The sequence below is a fragment of the Amblyraja radiata genome, chromosome 12 (assembly GCF_010909765.2).
Source record: "Amblyraja radiata isolate CabotCenter1 chromosome 12, sAmbRad1.1.pri, whole genome shotgun sequence".
In the NCBI taxonomy this organism is placed as follows: domain Eukaryota; kingdom Metazoa; phylum Chordata; class Chondrichthyes; order Rajiformes; family Rajidae; genus Amblyraja; species Amblyraja radiata.
In genome coordinates, this window is record NC_045967.1 from 11,389,807 (window position 1) to 11,402,972 (window position 13,166).

Here is a 13,166-nt window from a genome sequence, read left to right on the forward strand (position 1 = left end):
CCACATCCCTCCATTCCCTGCATATCCTTGTGATTATCTAAGAGCCTCTTAAACATCACTATTGTATCTGTTTCCACCACCACACCTGGCAGCATGTTCCAGGCACTGAACACCTCCTGTATAAAAAAAACCCAACCTCAAACGTTGCCCCTCTCACCATAAAGCTATGTCCTCAAGCTGCCGTTGCACCTCTGTTTAGTTTTATTTAGTTTTATTTAGCTTAGTTTAGTTTGGTTTAGAGATACAACATAGAAACAGGCTCTTCGGCCCACCGAGTCCATGCCTACCACCGATCACCGTTCACACACGTTCTATGTTATCCCACTTTCTCATCCACTCCCTACACACTAGGGGCAATTTACAGTGCCAAGTAACCTACAAATCCGCACGTCTTTGGTATGTGGGAGGGACACTGGTGTCTTTAGTAAAAATAATGCCACAGAAAGCATGCAATGATGATGAAGTAAATGTCATACTTCGAAATTTGCTTCAATCTGACTATCGTCCATTAATTAGTCCAAGGAATGTGTAGTCGTATGGCACCACAGTGATGCACGGTAGAGCTACAGAGCCAGAGACCTACGTTTAATCCTGTATGTGAGTGCTGTCTGTACGGTGTTTGTATGTTCTCCCTGTGATCACGTGGGTCTTCTCCGGGTGCTCTGTTTTCCTCTCACACTCCAAAGATGGACAGGTTTGTAGGTTAATTGACCAGTAAAATTGTAAATTGTCCCTAGTGTATGATAGTATAAGTGTATGGGGTGATTTCTGGTTGGTCGAAGGGCCTGTTTCCGCGCAGTGTTTCTAAAGTCTAAAGAAAGGTCTCAACCCGAAAGGTTGCCTGTCCATTTCCCTCCACAAACTCTGCCTGACCCATTAAGTTCCTTCAAGTTTGTTTTTGCTTGAGATTCCGGTATCTGGAGTCTCCTGGGTCTCTGTAATTAAGAAACAAACAGAGAACTAGAGAACAAGAGGACCCTCCCTGATGAGGAAGTTATTGCAACCTCATTTAGCTAAATAAATATACCAAGCAAAGCTGGGCCACCATGAACTGACTCGGCTTAATGGTGTTGATAAAAGTAACCCCATCATATGGAAAGATGTTGCATTAGGACGACAGTTCGCTAGAAGTACCAATATTTTTTTAAATAACTTTTTCAGCATAACCTTGTATGTTCCTAGTGCTGGAGTTAAATCATGTTGGCTTTCAGCAGGTGAATGTGGAAAAACATTTTGCAAATACTTTATTGTTCATTTGGGGGTTTGTGAAAAAATCTGAAAAGGCTGCAAATCACTATATCAGTTGCAAGGTGGAAATTAAGCCAGTTACATTACCTTTCTTTACTGAATAACAAATTTCAATTGCTAATGAAAAAATCACATGAGTTGAAAATAATTTGAATTTGACATTTATTTATTGTGATTAAAATTGGAAAATAGATTCTCCTTTTCAATGTTATATTTCTTCCATTTCTTTTTTTCATTGATCATTTTTTTTACAGGGTACTATGTTTACATATTCTGTTGTGGTACGTAAGAATTTCATGGTTCTGTTTGGGACGTATGACAATAAAACATTCTTGGTTTTGGACTCTTAAACTTAAAAAAGGAAATACTGTGTTTCATAACATTGGGCTGGGAAGAAACAACTGCTGGTTTCTCCATTTGAAGCTAATAAGGAAAAGGAACACCTAAATTAAACCCTTCAATATCAGGTTAGACGCTTATAAACTAGCATTTCCATTTCCCGACCTGCATTGTCAACCTACCCATTCCCTCACACATGCTGCCTGATCCACTGAGTTCTTCCAACACTTTGTGTTTTGCTGACGATTCCAGCATCTGCAGTTCCTCCATTCCCATTTCTTCTCTTAGATGTTTTTTTTTTGTGATGAAGTAGCCAGTTAAGTATTTCTTAATGCTTGGGTTGGTGATCTGGGCATACATTTAAATATCATCAGGGCAGGTACTGAATTTAAATTCAGTTAAAAAATGACTTAGTGTCTTAAAATTTATCGTGTAAAATTAATGGTGTCCATGAAGCTTGAGTAGCTTGTTGTAAAAATATATCTAGTTCACTGAAACTAAAACAGAAAATGTTGGAAGAACTCAACGGAAAATGGAAGTTCAAAAAACTGCAGATGCTGCGAATCTGAGACAAAAGCAGAAAATACTGAGACAATACTCGGGCAGCATCTGTGGAAAGAGAAACAGTCAACATTTTGGTCTGCGACCATTCATTGGAACTTTACTTTAACCTTTAGAGATACAGGACCTCAGTCAGTTGCCTGATAACAGCTGGGATGAAATAGTCCCTGAATCTGGACATATTTGTTTTCACACCAATATCTCCTGCCTGATGGGAGAGGGGAGAAGAGGGAATGACCAGGGTGAGACTGGTCCTTGATTATGTTGGTGGCCTTGCCAAGGCAGTGTGGAGTGTAGATGGAGTCATGGAAGGTAGGTTGGTTTGTGTAAATGCATCAGTCATCTGTATTGTCAAGGCAGTTTAATGGCTTTTATTTAAAAAATAACTAAGCTTCATAGTTCAGGAAGCCGCGAGGAACCATGTTCTTAATTTAACTTTGAAAACAAGATACGAGTTGAGGGAAATTGGAAATACATTTTTCATGCACACACAAACAGGAAGTACTTCAGTTTGACCCGAGGGAATGAATAGATGGTGGAATCACAGGATGATACGAGTTCATTAGAATTTAACTTTCCCGGCACCCCTGTGTCTAACTGACCACAAGAATTACAAATTTACAGCAAAGCAGCAATTATGATACCATGAAGTCAGAAGTCATCACCCAAAGCCTTTGAAACATTGGTTTTCAAATCCTTGCTGAAGTAACCTTTCAGAAGCTGATAAACCCAGAACCCATTGGTGATAGAAACATAGGTGCAGGAGTAGGCCATTCGGCCTTTCAAGCCAGCACCGCCATTCAATATGATCATAGCTATTCATCTAAAGTCAGTACCTCGTTCCTGCTTTTTCCCCATATCCCTTGATTCCTTTAGCCCCAAGAGCTAAATCTAACTCTCTCTTGAATATAAGGAGTCATAAGTAAGGAGTCGTAGAGTAATACAAAATAGAAACAGTCTGAAGCTTGACACAAAGTGCAGGACTAACTTAGCGGGTCAGGCAGCATCTCTGGAGGGAAGGAGGAGAGGGTCAATTTAAACTCTTTATCAAAGCCAACTAACCTGCAAAATTGTACGTCTTTGGAATGTGGGAGGAAACCGGAGCATCTGGAGAAAACCCACGCGGTCACAGGGAGAACGTACAAACTCCATACAGACCGTACCCATAGTCAGGATCGAACCCCGGTCTCTGGTGCTGTAAGGCAGCAACTCTACCACCTGACCTCTACTACCTGAGAGAAAGCATTGCACATTGGGGTGAAGAGTGTAGAATTAACTTTATAGATTATCAAACATCGACACCCACAGCCTCGTCATTTTTCATTATCGCTGTGGGTAAAAAACTTGACCAGGTGGAAACAGAACCATTCTGGCCTGTTGGCGGTGGACTTAAAGATGATGCAGCAGAGAAACAAGTCTTTCTGCACACTCTGATGCCTCCTTATGTTAATCCCATTTGCCTGCATTAGGTCCATGTCCCTCTACACTGCTCCAATCCAAATACCTGCCAGATTAGGTGGTATAATTACAAGGAGAGGTTGGACAAACTTGGATTGTTTTCTCTGGAGCGTTGGAGTTGAGGGGAATCCTGATAGAAGTATATAAAATTATGAGAGGGATAGATAGGGGAGATTGTCAGAACTTTTTTTCCCAGGGTGGAACACTAGAGGGCATAGCTGTAAGGTGAAAGGGGGAAAGTTTAATGGAGATGTGTTGGGCAAGTTTCTTTACACAGAGAGTGATGTGGGCCTGGAACACATTGTCAGGGGTGGGGTGGTGGAAGCAGATGTGATAGTGACATTTAAGAGGCTTTTAAATTGGCATATGGATCAGAACCTTTCTTCCAGGATGGAAAAATCAAAAACTGGAAGGCATAGCTTTAAGATGAGCAGGGCAAAGTTTAAAGGAGATGTGCGGCACAAATTTTATGGGTGCCTGGAAGGTGTTGCCAGGGGTAGTGGTGGAGGCAGATATATTACTGGTGTTTTAGAGGCTTTTAGATAGGCACATGGTTATGCAGGGAATGGAGCGATACAAAGCACGTGCAGGCAGAGGAGATCAGATTATCCTCCCGTTATTTCCCCATGGACATTGTGGGCCGAAGGGCCTGTTCCTGAGCTGTATGGTTGTATGTTCTGCCTGTCCAAACGCCTTTTAAACAAAGTACATTCCACCCTGGCTATTACAGACCTCTATAGAATGGATTTCGGTTATAGCGGACCGAAGCATCCGTTCATGGTGGAGGTTGGTTGGTGGGCGGCATACTGTGCAGCGTTGGGGAGAGAGCGGGCAGTAAAACACTCATGAAAATCGTGGCATTGGGCAGGGGTTTGCAGTTGCTGCCAGAAGACGAGGTCCCAGGGTGTTGGATACAGACGCAGCCCACACCTCTACACCTGCGTCGCCCTGTCAATGCATGTCTCGGTCGCCCAGTAATGGTGCCAGGCTCCCGTTGCACCGACCCCCACTTCCACCAGGTTACCCAATGCTGGAACGGAGAGAGTGAGCAGCATGAAGGCGGCGGGAATACAGTGCCCGGCACCGGCGCACCGCCTTGTGGGGTTGTAATCACGTTGGAAGTAGGCAACAGGAAGCATAAAACAAAAGAACCATTTTCTTTTTCAAATTCTACTTTTACATTGTCCAAAATCAAGCAAAATCCGAAATCTGATAAAGTTTGCTCCTGAAGATGCCAGATTTGTCCTCGTACTATTGTCTTGTTTTTTTTTGCATGCAGGCTTTTTCTTTAATTCTATACTGTACATTTTTCAATATTGTCCCCGACTCTACATATCTGTGATAACACTGGAAACAAGATTTTCATTGTACCTGTACATGTGACAATAAACTCGACTTGACCTGAAATAATAAAGCAATGTTTTGCATCTTTGGGGAAAAAAGGTGAGTGGGAGAAACGGGTTGCATTGGGGGAACAGATGAGTGGTGGAATATTGCATTGGGGGAAAGGGGCCCAACGGGTCCTACTTGGTCTACTATCTATGTAATTTAAAGTCTCATCTTGACCACTTCCTGTTTGCACGGAGCTTTGGTTTTAGAAAAAACGCTACTACCACATGTGGCTGTGATTTTTTGGCCATCTTACTCAGAGTCCTCCTCCGCTGCGCAGGCCCCGAGGATTTTTCCGATCGATGAAAAATAAAAGACTTATTAGTGTTTAAAAAATCTTGAGATTCTCTCTCCTGTCCATCGCCGCCATGAAGGCCACACCCCTTCCGATGGGAGGGAGGAGGGACTATAAAACCCAGATGTGTGGGCGTGGCTCAGTCTGTCTGCAAGATGGTGAGGGAGAGGTCCCAACTCTCTGTCTGAGCTGGGAAACTACAGAACACTGTGAGTATGCAATGTACTTGAATAAATGATTTGTTAGCCCTTAATGAAAATGAAATTGAGTTGTTTGGCCTGTCCTGTGCTTGAAACTGCAATGGCAATGGAAATGAAGTGAAAATGCAATGAGCTGTTTGGCTTGGGCCTACCCTGTGCTTGAAACTGCAATGGCAATGTAGTGAAAATGCAATCAGCTGTTTGCTTCAGCCTGCCATGTGCTTGAAAGTGCAATGGCAATAGAAATGAAGTGAAAATGCAATGAGCTATTCGGCCTGCCCTGTGCTTTAAACTGCAATGCAATTGGAAATGAAATGAAATTAGTTGTTTGGCTTGCCTGAAACCACTAATTTCGGCCCACAAGGCCCCTATTAACCGAGAAACCAGTCCCTTTTGCCCAAAATGCCTGTATTAGCCCTGGAGGAGCATTTTGGCCCAAAAGGCCCATGCCAGGCCAGGAAAAGTCCAGAAAAAGTGCCTTTCACTGAGATTACACCCTGATTTTTTTTTTTAAGAGCCCCTTCTGCCCATCAGGCCTGTACTAGCCCAGGAGTACCCCTGCAAGCATTAAACCTCACCCCAGTATTTTCCTCGCTCCCTTCACTTGCTCCCTGTGAGATCCAAGCCAGGATAGACTTTCCTCCTTCATTGCTGTGATCTGCTGAAAAATGGCTAAAATCGATCCTCCACCCTCTCCCCCTTCTCTCTCACAGTCTCTCACCTGTTTTGGGCTGAATTTCTGGCAGTTTCTGAGCTGCCAGCACACCAGGCCTGAGTGACTGAGATACCAGCCCACCAGGCCTGAGTGACAGAGCTGCCAGCCCAAGAATCCATTCGGCCCACAATGTCCATACTATCCCTCTGGAAACCAGTCCCTTCGACTCACATCACCCATACTAGCGCTCCAGAACCCCCCCCCCCCCTCTTCCCCCCTCCCCCCTCCCCCCCCCCCCCCACTGGCCAACAATATTGGAATTGGTGGAGAGGTGGAATATTGCATTGGGGGACCATCCCTCCCATGTGAACATGGGACCCAACGGGTCCTACTTAGTCTAGTATATTACTAAAACTCTCACCTTGTTTGTTTGTTTGTTTGTTTGTTTGTATGTGTGCATGTCGTGGACACCCCGCCAAAACGGTACACAATAACGCTACAATTTTTGGCCCACCTTACTCACGATTGTCCTGGGATGTGCATTAGCCAAGTTTCGTTCAGATTTATGTTATATTTTACATGTTATTGACATTTTAAACTTTACAAAAACCAACTTTACAAAATCAGTTTTCCATTTCCCCTGCCTTTCAGCCGCATTCGACATTACAATGACGTCACAATTTGATCCCGAATTTCATTTACATTAAAAAATCGCGATTTTCACTGACATTGATGTTATTCTAAATAAAACTCAGTTTTAATCAAGTTTCATTAACAGCTAACATTGTGTTTAGGTTATTTTAATGAAAAAAACGCGATTTTCATTGAGAATTTCATTTTTTTTAAACATTGCGATTTTCATTGTGTGTGTGTGTGGGGGGGGGGGGATAAAGGGGTGGTTTCATTTTTTTAAAAATCACAATTTTCATTGTGGGGGGTGGGATAGTGGGGAGGTGAGGAGTGGGGGAGCAGGGGGATAGAGGGAGAGGAGGAGGGGTAGGGAGGGAGAGGGAAGGGAAAGTGGAGAACGGAGAGTGGGGGAGGAGGGGAGAAAGAGGGAGAGGAGGGGGGCAGGGAGGGGAGAGGGGTTATGGAGGGAGGGAGTATCTGAGGGTAGGGGACAGGAGGGAGGGAGTGGGATGAGGAGAGGGGAAAGTGGGAGGGTGAAGAAGAGGGGGAGGGAATGGGGAAGGATAGGGGTAGGAAGATGGATGGCGAGGCAATGGAGGAGGGGAGGGGGAAGAGGGAGAAGGGGAGGGAGGGGTTGAGGAGAGGAAGCAGAGGAGGGTGGGAGGATAATGGAGGAGGGGAATAGGATACTGAGGACGGAGATTGAGATGCGTTCACATTGATCTTATATTTTACAGGTTATTGTCATTTTGAACTTTAAAAACGTCGCAGTTGTACTCCCACTTGCCAGTCGCGCCTGCACAGTTGGAGGAGGGTTGCCGCGACTCGTGTCACAACGGCGATCTCTGGCGTCACAATGGGAACCCGTCAGCCGCGCCTGAGCATGTGGGGGCTATGGTTGAGTGGTGGAATATTGCGTTGGGGTACGGGCCCAAAGGGTCCGCACCTGGTCTAGTCCTTTTTAAAAGAGGTACTATTTGGAAAGTAGAAATTCCGCTTTGTCGTAATTTACAACAGTCAGAGAGAAATATTTTTCAGTGGAGTGCATTTAGTTATGGGAAAGTTGAGCCCTTGATAGATATACATTGTAATTACATATCGAGCTGCCAGCTGTATTGATTTATTTTTTCTCAGTTAAAAAATCCCCCGAGAAGATAAAATGATCTTAACTCTGAGATTAATAGTGCACCACTCATCACTTTGTGACAGCTTGTATACATTGCTGGCCAGGAAGGCTAGTTTTATATTGCTACCAGAAGATCTATAGACATTTGCTTCTTCAGCAGAACCTGGTGTTTAACCTGTATGCAATAGCAAAAAGATCGTTTTCAAACTGAATGTTGGCATCTTGCCGTGTGCAGCTATCATTGACACTTTAGTTGTCATCCTATATTCTGCTTGTTCAAGATTTGCTGAAGGTTTGATTTTGCTGACAGAATTCGTAAATACTTCAACACGTTGCAGATTCAATCTGACACCATTATTCAATGGGGAAGGTAATGCAACAAAAATCAGGCTGGGTAGCTGTCTGAGCTGATGAAGGAATCTAGAAGCCATTTGCTGTCATGTCATGTTGCGTGGAACATGATCTGGGCTCAGTATTTTATTATCAAGCATTACAAACACTGAAACTAAAATTCTGCAACTGCATTTTTATTTCACAAATTCACCTTATTCCTTTTGTAATTAGTTTAATCATTTGGAAAGGTTCGTGTAAAATTAGTGGGCGGCACAGTGGCGTAGCGGTGGAGTTGCTCCCTAATGCCCCTGTCCCACTTAGGAAACCTGAACGGAAACCTCTGGAGACTTTGCGCCTCACCCACTTTGCGGTTCCCGGAGGTTTTTGTCAGTCTCCCTACCTGCTTCCACTACCTGCAACCTCCGGCAACCACCTGCAACCTCCGGGAACCGCACGGAAACCTTGGGTGGGCGCAAAGTCTCCAGAGGTTTCCGTTCAGGTTTCCTAAGTGGGACAGGGTCATTACAGTGCCAGAGACCCGGGTCCGATCCAGACTACGAGTGCTGTCTGTACGGAGTTTGGACGTTCACCTTTGACCGGGTGGGTTTTCCTCGGGCGCTGCAGTTTCCCCCACACTTCAAAGACTTACAGGTTTGTAGGTTAATTGGCTTCGGTAAGGATTGTAAATTGTCCTTAGTGTGTAGGATAGTGTAGTGTGCGGGTATCAATAGTCGGCGCAGACTCGATGGGCCGAAGGGCCTGTTTCCGCGCTATATCTATAACCTAAACAAAAAATTATTTAGAGTCATAAACAGCATGGAAACAGGCCCTTCAGCCCGACATGCCAACCAACATGCCCCATTTACACTAGTCTCACCTGCCTGTGTTTGGCCCATATCCCTCTAAACCTATCCTATCCATGTACCTGTCCAAATGTTTTTTTAAAGATGTGATAGTACCTGCCCCAACTACCTCTTCTGGCATATCTATCTATCTATCTATCTATCTATCTATCTATATTACTAAAAGTCTGATCTTGACCACTTCCTGTTGTTCTGTATATTGATTTTAGAAAAAACGCTGCCACTTATGGCTGAGATTTTTGGCCATCTTACTCAAAGTCCCCCTTCGCTGCGCAGGACAAGAGGATTTTTCCCATCGATGAAAAATAAAAGAGTTATTAGTGTTTAAAAAATGTTGTGATTCCCTCTCTTGAAGGTCACTCCCCTTCCGGAGGGACTATAAAACCAGTGTTGAGTGCCTCAGTCAGTCTCTGCAAGATGGGAGAGCAAGAGGGTCTCTCAGTCTGAGCTGTGAATAACACTGAACACATGCCTACTAAACTGTAAGTGGTTTTACTGACCTGTCAGTGCCCTTAATGAAGTTTGAAAACATAGTTTGGAAATGCTAACGCTGTGTTGCCTTTGGTTTGGAAATGCTAAAGCTGTGTTGCCTTTGGTTTGGAAATGCTAAAGCTGTGTTGCTTAATTAAAGTTGTCGTGCCTAATTAAAGTTGCCTTGCCTAATTAAAGTTGCCTTGCCTTCCATATTATTAAAAGTCTAATCTTGACCACTTCCTGTTTGCGCTTTATATTGATTTTAGAATAATCGCCAGCACATACAGCTGTGATTTTTGGCCATCTTACTCAGAGTCCCCCTCCGCTCATCAGGTGCCGAGGATCTTTCCCATCGATTAAAAATAAAAGTTATTAGTGTTTTAAAAATGTTGAGATTCTCTCTCCTGTCAATCACGCCATGAAGGCAATGCCCCTTCTGATGGGAGGGGGGAGTGACTATAAAACCCAAAAGTTTGGGCGTGGCTCTGCAAGATGAAGGAGGGAGAGGTCACGACTCTGTCTTTAACGGCCTTGCACCCTGCTTGAAATGGTATGAAACTGAATTTGGTGGCCTTGCACCCTGCTTGAAATGGAATTTCAAGGAATAGCCGTGAGTCAACTGCCAGCCCACCAGCTCTGAGTGAGTGAGCTGCCAGCACAACAGGCTTGAGTGACTGAACCACCAGCCCAAGAATCCATTCGGCCCACAATGTCCCTACTAGCCTTCTGGGAACCAGTCCATTCAGCCTACAACATCCATACTGGTGCTCCAGAAAGCACCCCCCCCCCCCCCCCCCCCCCCCCCCACTCCCACTGGCCACCAATATTGGAATTGGTGGAGAGGTGGAATATTGCATTGGGGAACCAGCCCTCCCGTGTGATGCTGGGACCCAACGGGTCCCACTTAGTCTAGTTGTTCTATATATATATATCTACCACCCTTTGATTAGGCCATTGATTTTGCCAAAGCCAGGTCAGCTTAAGGTGCTTAGAAAATAGAACAGTACACAACAGGACAAACCTTGGTCCATGATGTCTGTTCCGGACATGATGCCTACTTAAAGTAATCCCTTCCACCTGCCCATCATCCATACCGCTCCATTCCTGTGTCTATTTAAAAGCTTCTTAAATGCCACTATCACATCTGCTTCCACCATCACCTCTGGCAGAGGCTTCCAGCATCTACAACTCTATGTGTAAAGAAAACTTGCTTTGCACAATTCTTTTCAACTTTCCCCTCTTACTTTAAAACCATGCCCTCTGGTGTTGGACAATTCCACCCTGGAAAACTGTTTTGACTATCTACGCCTCTCATAAATGGTATAATCTTCTGTCACATCTCTCCAGAGAAAACAATCCAAGTTTGTCCAAACTCTCTTCCTCGCTGATACACTCTAATCCAAGCAGCATCCTGGTAAACCTCTTCCACAACTTTGCAAAGCCCTGTAATGCAGTGACCAGAACTGCACCAATACGTCGGGTGGGAAACTTACTTTTAATCTCTTACTTTGCCGGAGATGGGATTGTTTTCCGGATCGTATCTCAGGTCGCTCTGCGGCCTAACATCATGGAGCTGGCAGCCTTGCTCGAGACTGACTGACGAGACTCGAGCCCCACCGCTTGGACGAGGACTTGCCATTGGAGCCTGTGATCCCTTGCCTGGGATCGATGCTCCATCTGCGGCCTGCGGTTTTCGACATCGAGAAGCTCGCAGTCTCGGGTAGAGACTGATGTCGGGAAGCTCCAGGTCGCAGAAGGTTCGACCACACCTGACCCGGGGTATGATCGCCCGGCGCGGGGGAACTGAGATCCCCCCTCCCCCCCGATGCGGGAGCTTGATCGCCCCGACGCGGAGGGCCTGACCGCCGGCTATGGGAGCCAAGATCGTCCCGCCAATGGAAGGCTCGAGGCCCCTGACCGCGGGAGAACAAAGAAGGGAAGAGATTGAACTTTTATTTTAGCTTTCCATCACAGTGAGGAATGTGGAGGGGTCACTGTGGTGGATGTTTATGCTAAAATGTATTTTGTGTGTTTTGTTGCTTTTTATTGGTAAGACTGTATGGCAAATCAAATTCCTTGTATGTTACAAAACATACTTGGCTAATAAAGTATGATTATGATACTCCAAATGTGGCCTAACCAAAGTCCTATAAAGCTGCACCATGACATCCTAACTCTGATACTCAATGTCCCGACTGATGGAAGGCAAGCATGCCATACATCTTATTTTCTACTTTATCTACTTGTGCAGCCACTTTCAGGGAGCTATGCGCTTGAACACCAGGATCCATCAGCATATGAATGTTGCAAATGTTCCTGTCATTAACCATATACTTTCCTCTAACATTTGACCTCTCCAAGTTCAACACCTCATAATTCCCCAGACTAAACTTTATTTGCCAATATTACCACAAACATCTCTAACTCTCTATACCCTGCTCTATCCTTTGACAGCCTTCCCCACCGCCCGCAAATCCACCAGTATTGTTTCAAGTTTAGAGATACAGCGTTGAAACAGGCCCTTAGGCCCACCGAGTCCACGCCAACCAATAATTATCCCATACACTTGTTCTATCCTACACTCGAGGGACAATTTACAGAAGCCAAATAATCTACAAATCTGCACGCCTTTGGACTGTGGGAAGAAACCAGAGCACCTGGAGAAAACCCACACGGTCACTGGGAAAATATGCAAACTCCGTACAGACAGCACCTGTAGTCAGGATCGAACCCGGGTCTCTGGCGCTGCGAGGCAATAGCTCTACCGCTGCGCCACTGTGCATTGTGTCGTCTGCAAACTTATTAACTAGTCCATCGAGATTTCTGTCTAAGTCATTGACAAAAATATAAAAAACAGCAGGGGTCCCGCAGAAACTGCCTGCCGAACACCACTGGTCACAGACCTCCAGTCAGATTAATAACACCCTTCCACCACTACCCATCGACTTGTATGGGTAAATGTTCTGATGCCAGTTTCCAATGCCTCTGTGACATTCTAACCCAAAGATCACCAGACGAGTGATGTGTCTGCACCCTCCTCCTCTCCTCCTCTCCTCCTCCCTCCTCCTCCACCTCCTCCGCTTCTCCTCCTACTCCCCCTCTCCTCCTGCTCCACTCTCCTCCTACTCCCCTTTCCCCCTGCTCCCGTCTCCCCTTCTCCTCCCTTTGCCTCCTCCTCCTTTCACCTTCACCATTCTCCCACCTGTCTCCTTCTTCCCCCATCCTAGCCCCTACTCCTCTTCTCCCCCCTCCCATTCTCCATCCTCCTTCTCCCCTTCCCTCTCTTCCCTCCTTAATCTTCCCTTTACCCTGCTACAACATCCTTTGGTAGGGGCGGGGTGGGGCAAAACTGTGCACTGTATCCCAGTGTGGCCCCACTTCAAAGGGAAGGAACTGCAGAGATTCTCCACCCTCTGAGAGAAGAAATTTCCAGTTAAAAATCATATCACACCACGACATTAGAGACATTTTAAATAGTTTTCAATAGTTTCTAATCTTTATTCCGTCTAAATACATATACAGAAAATGTAATGGCAAAGCATAACTATTGGAGCTTTAAAAAGACACAATAATAAGGAGCACATGGTATGCGCTG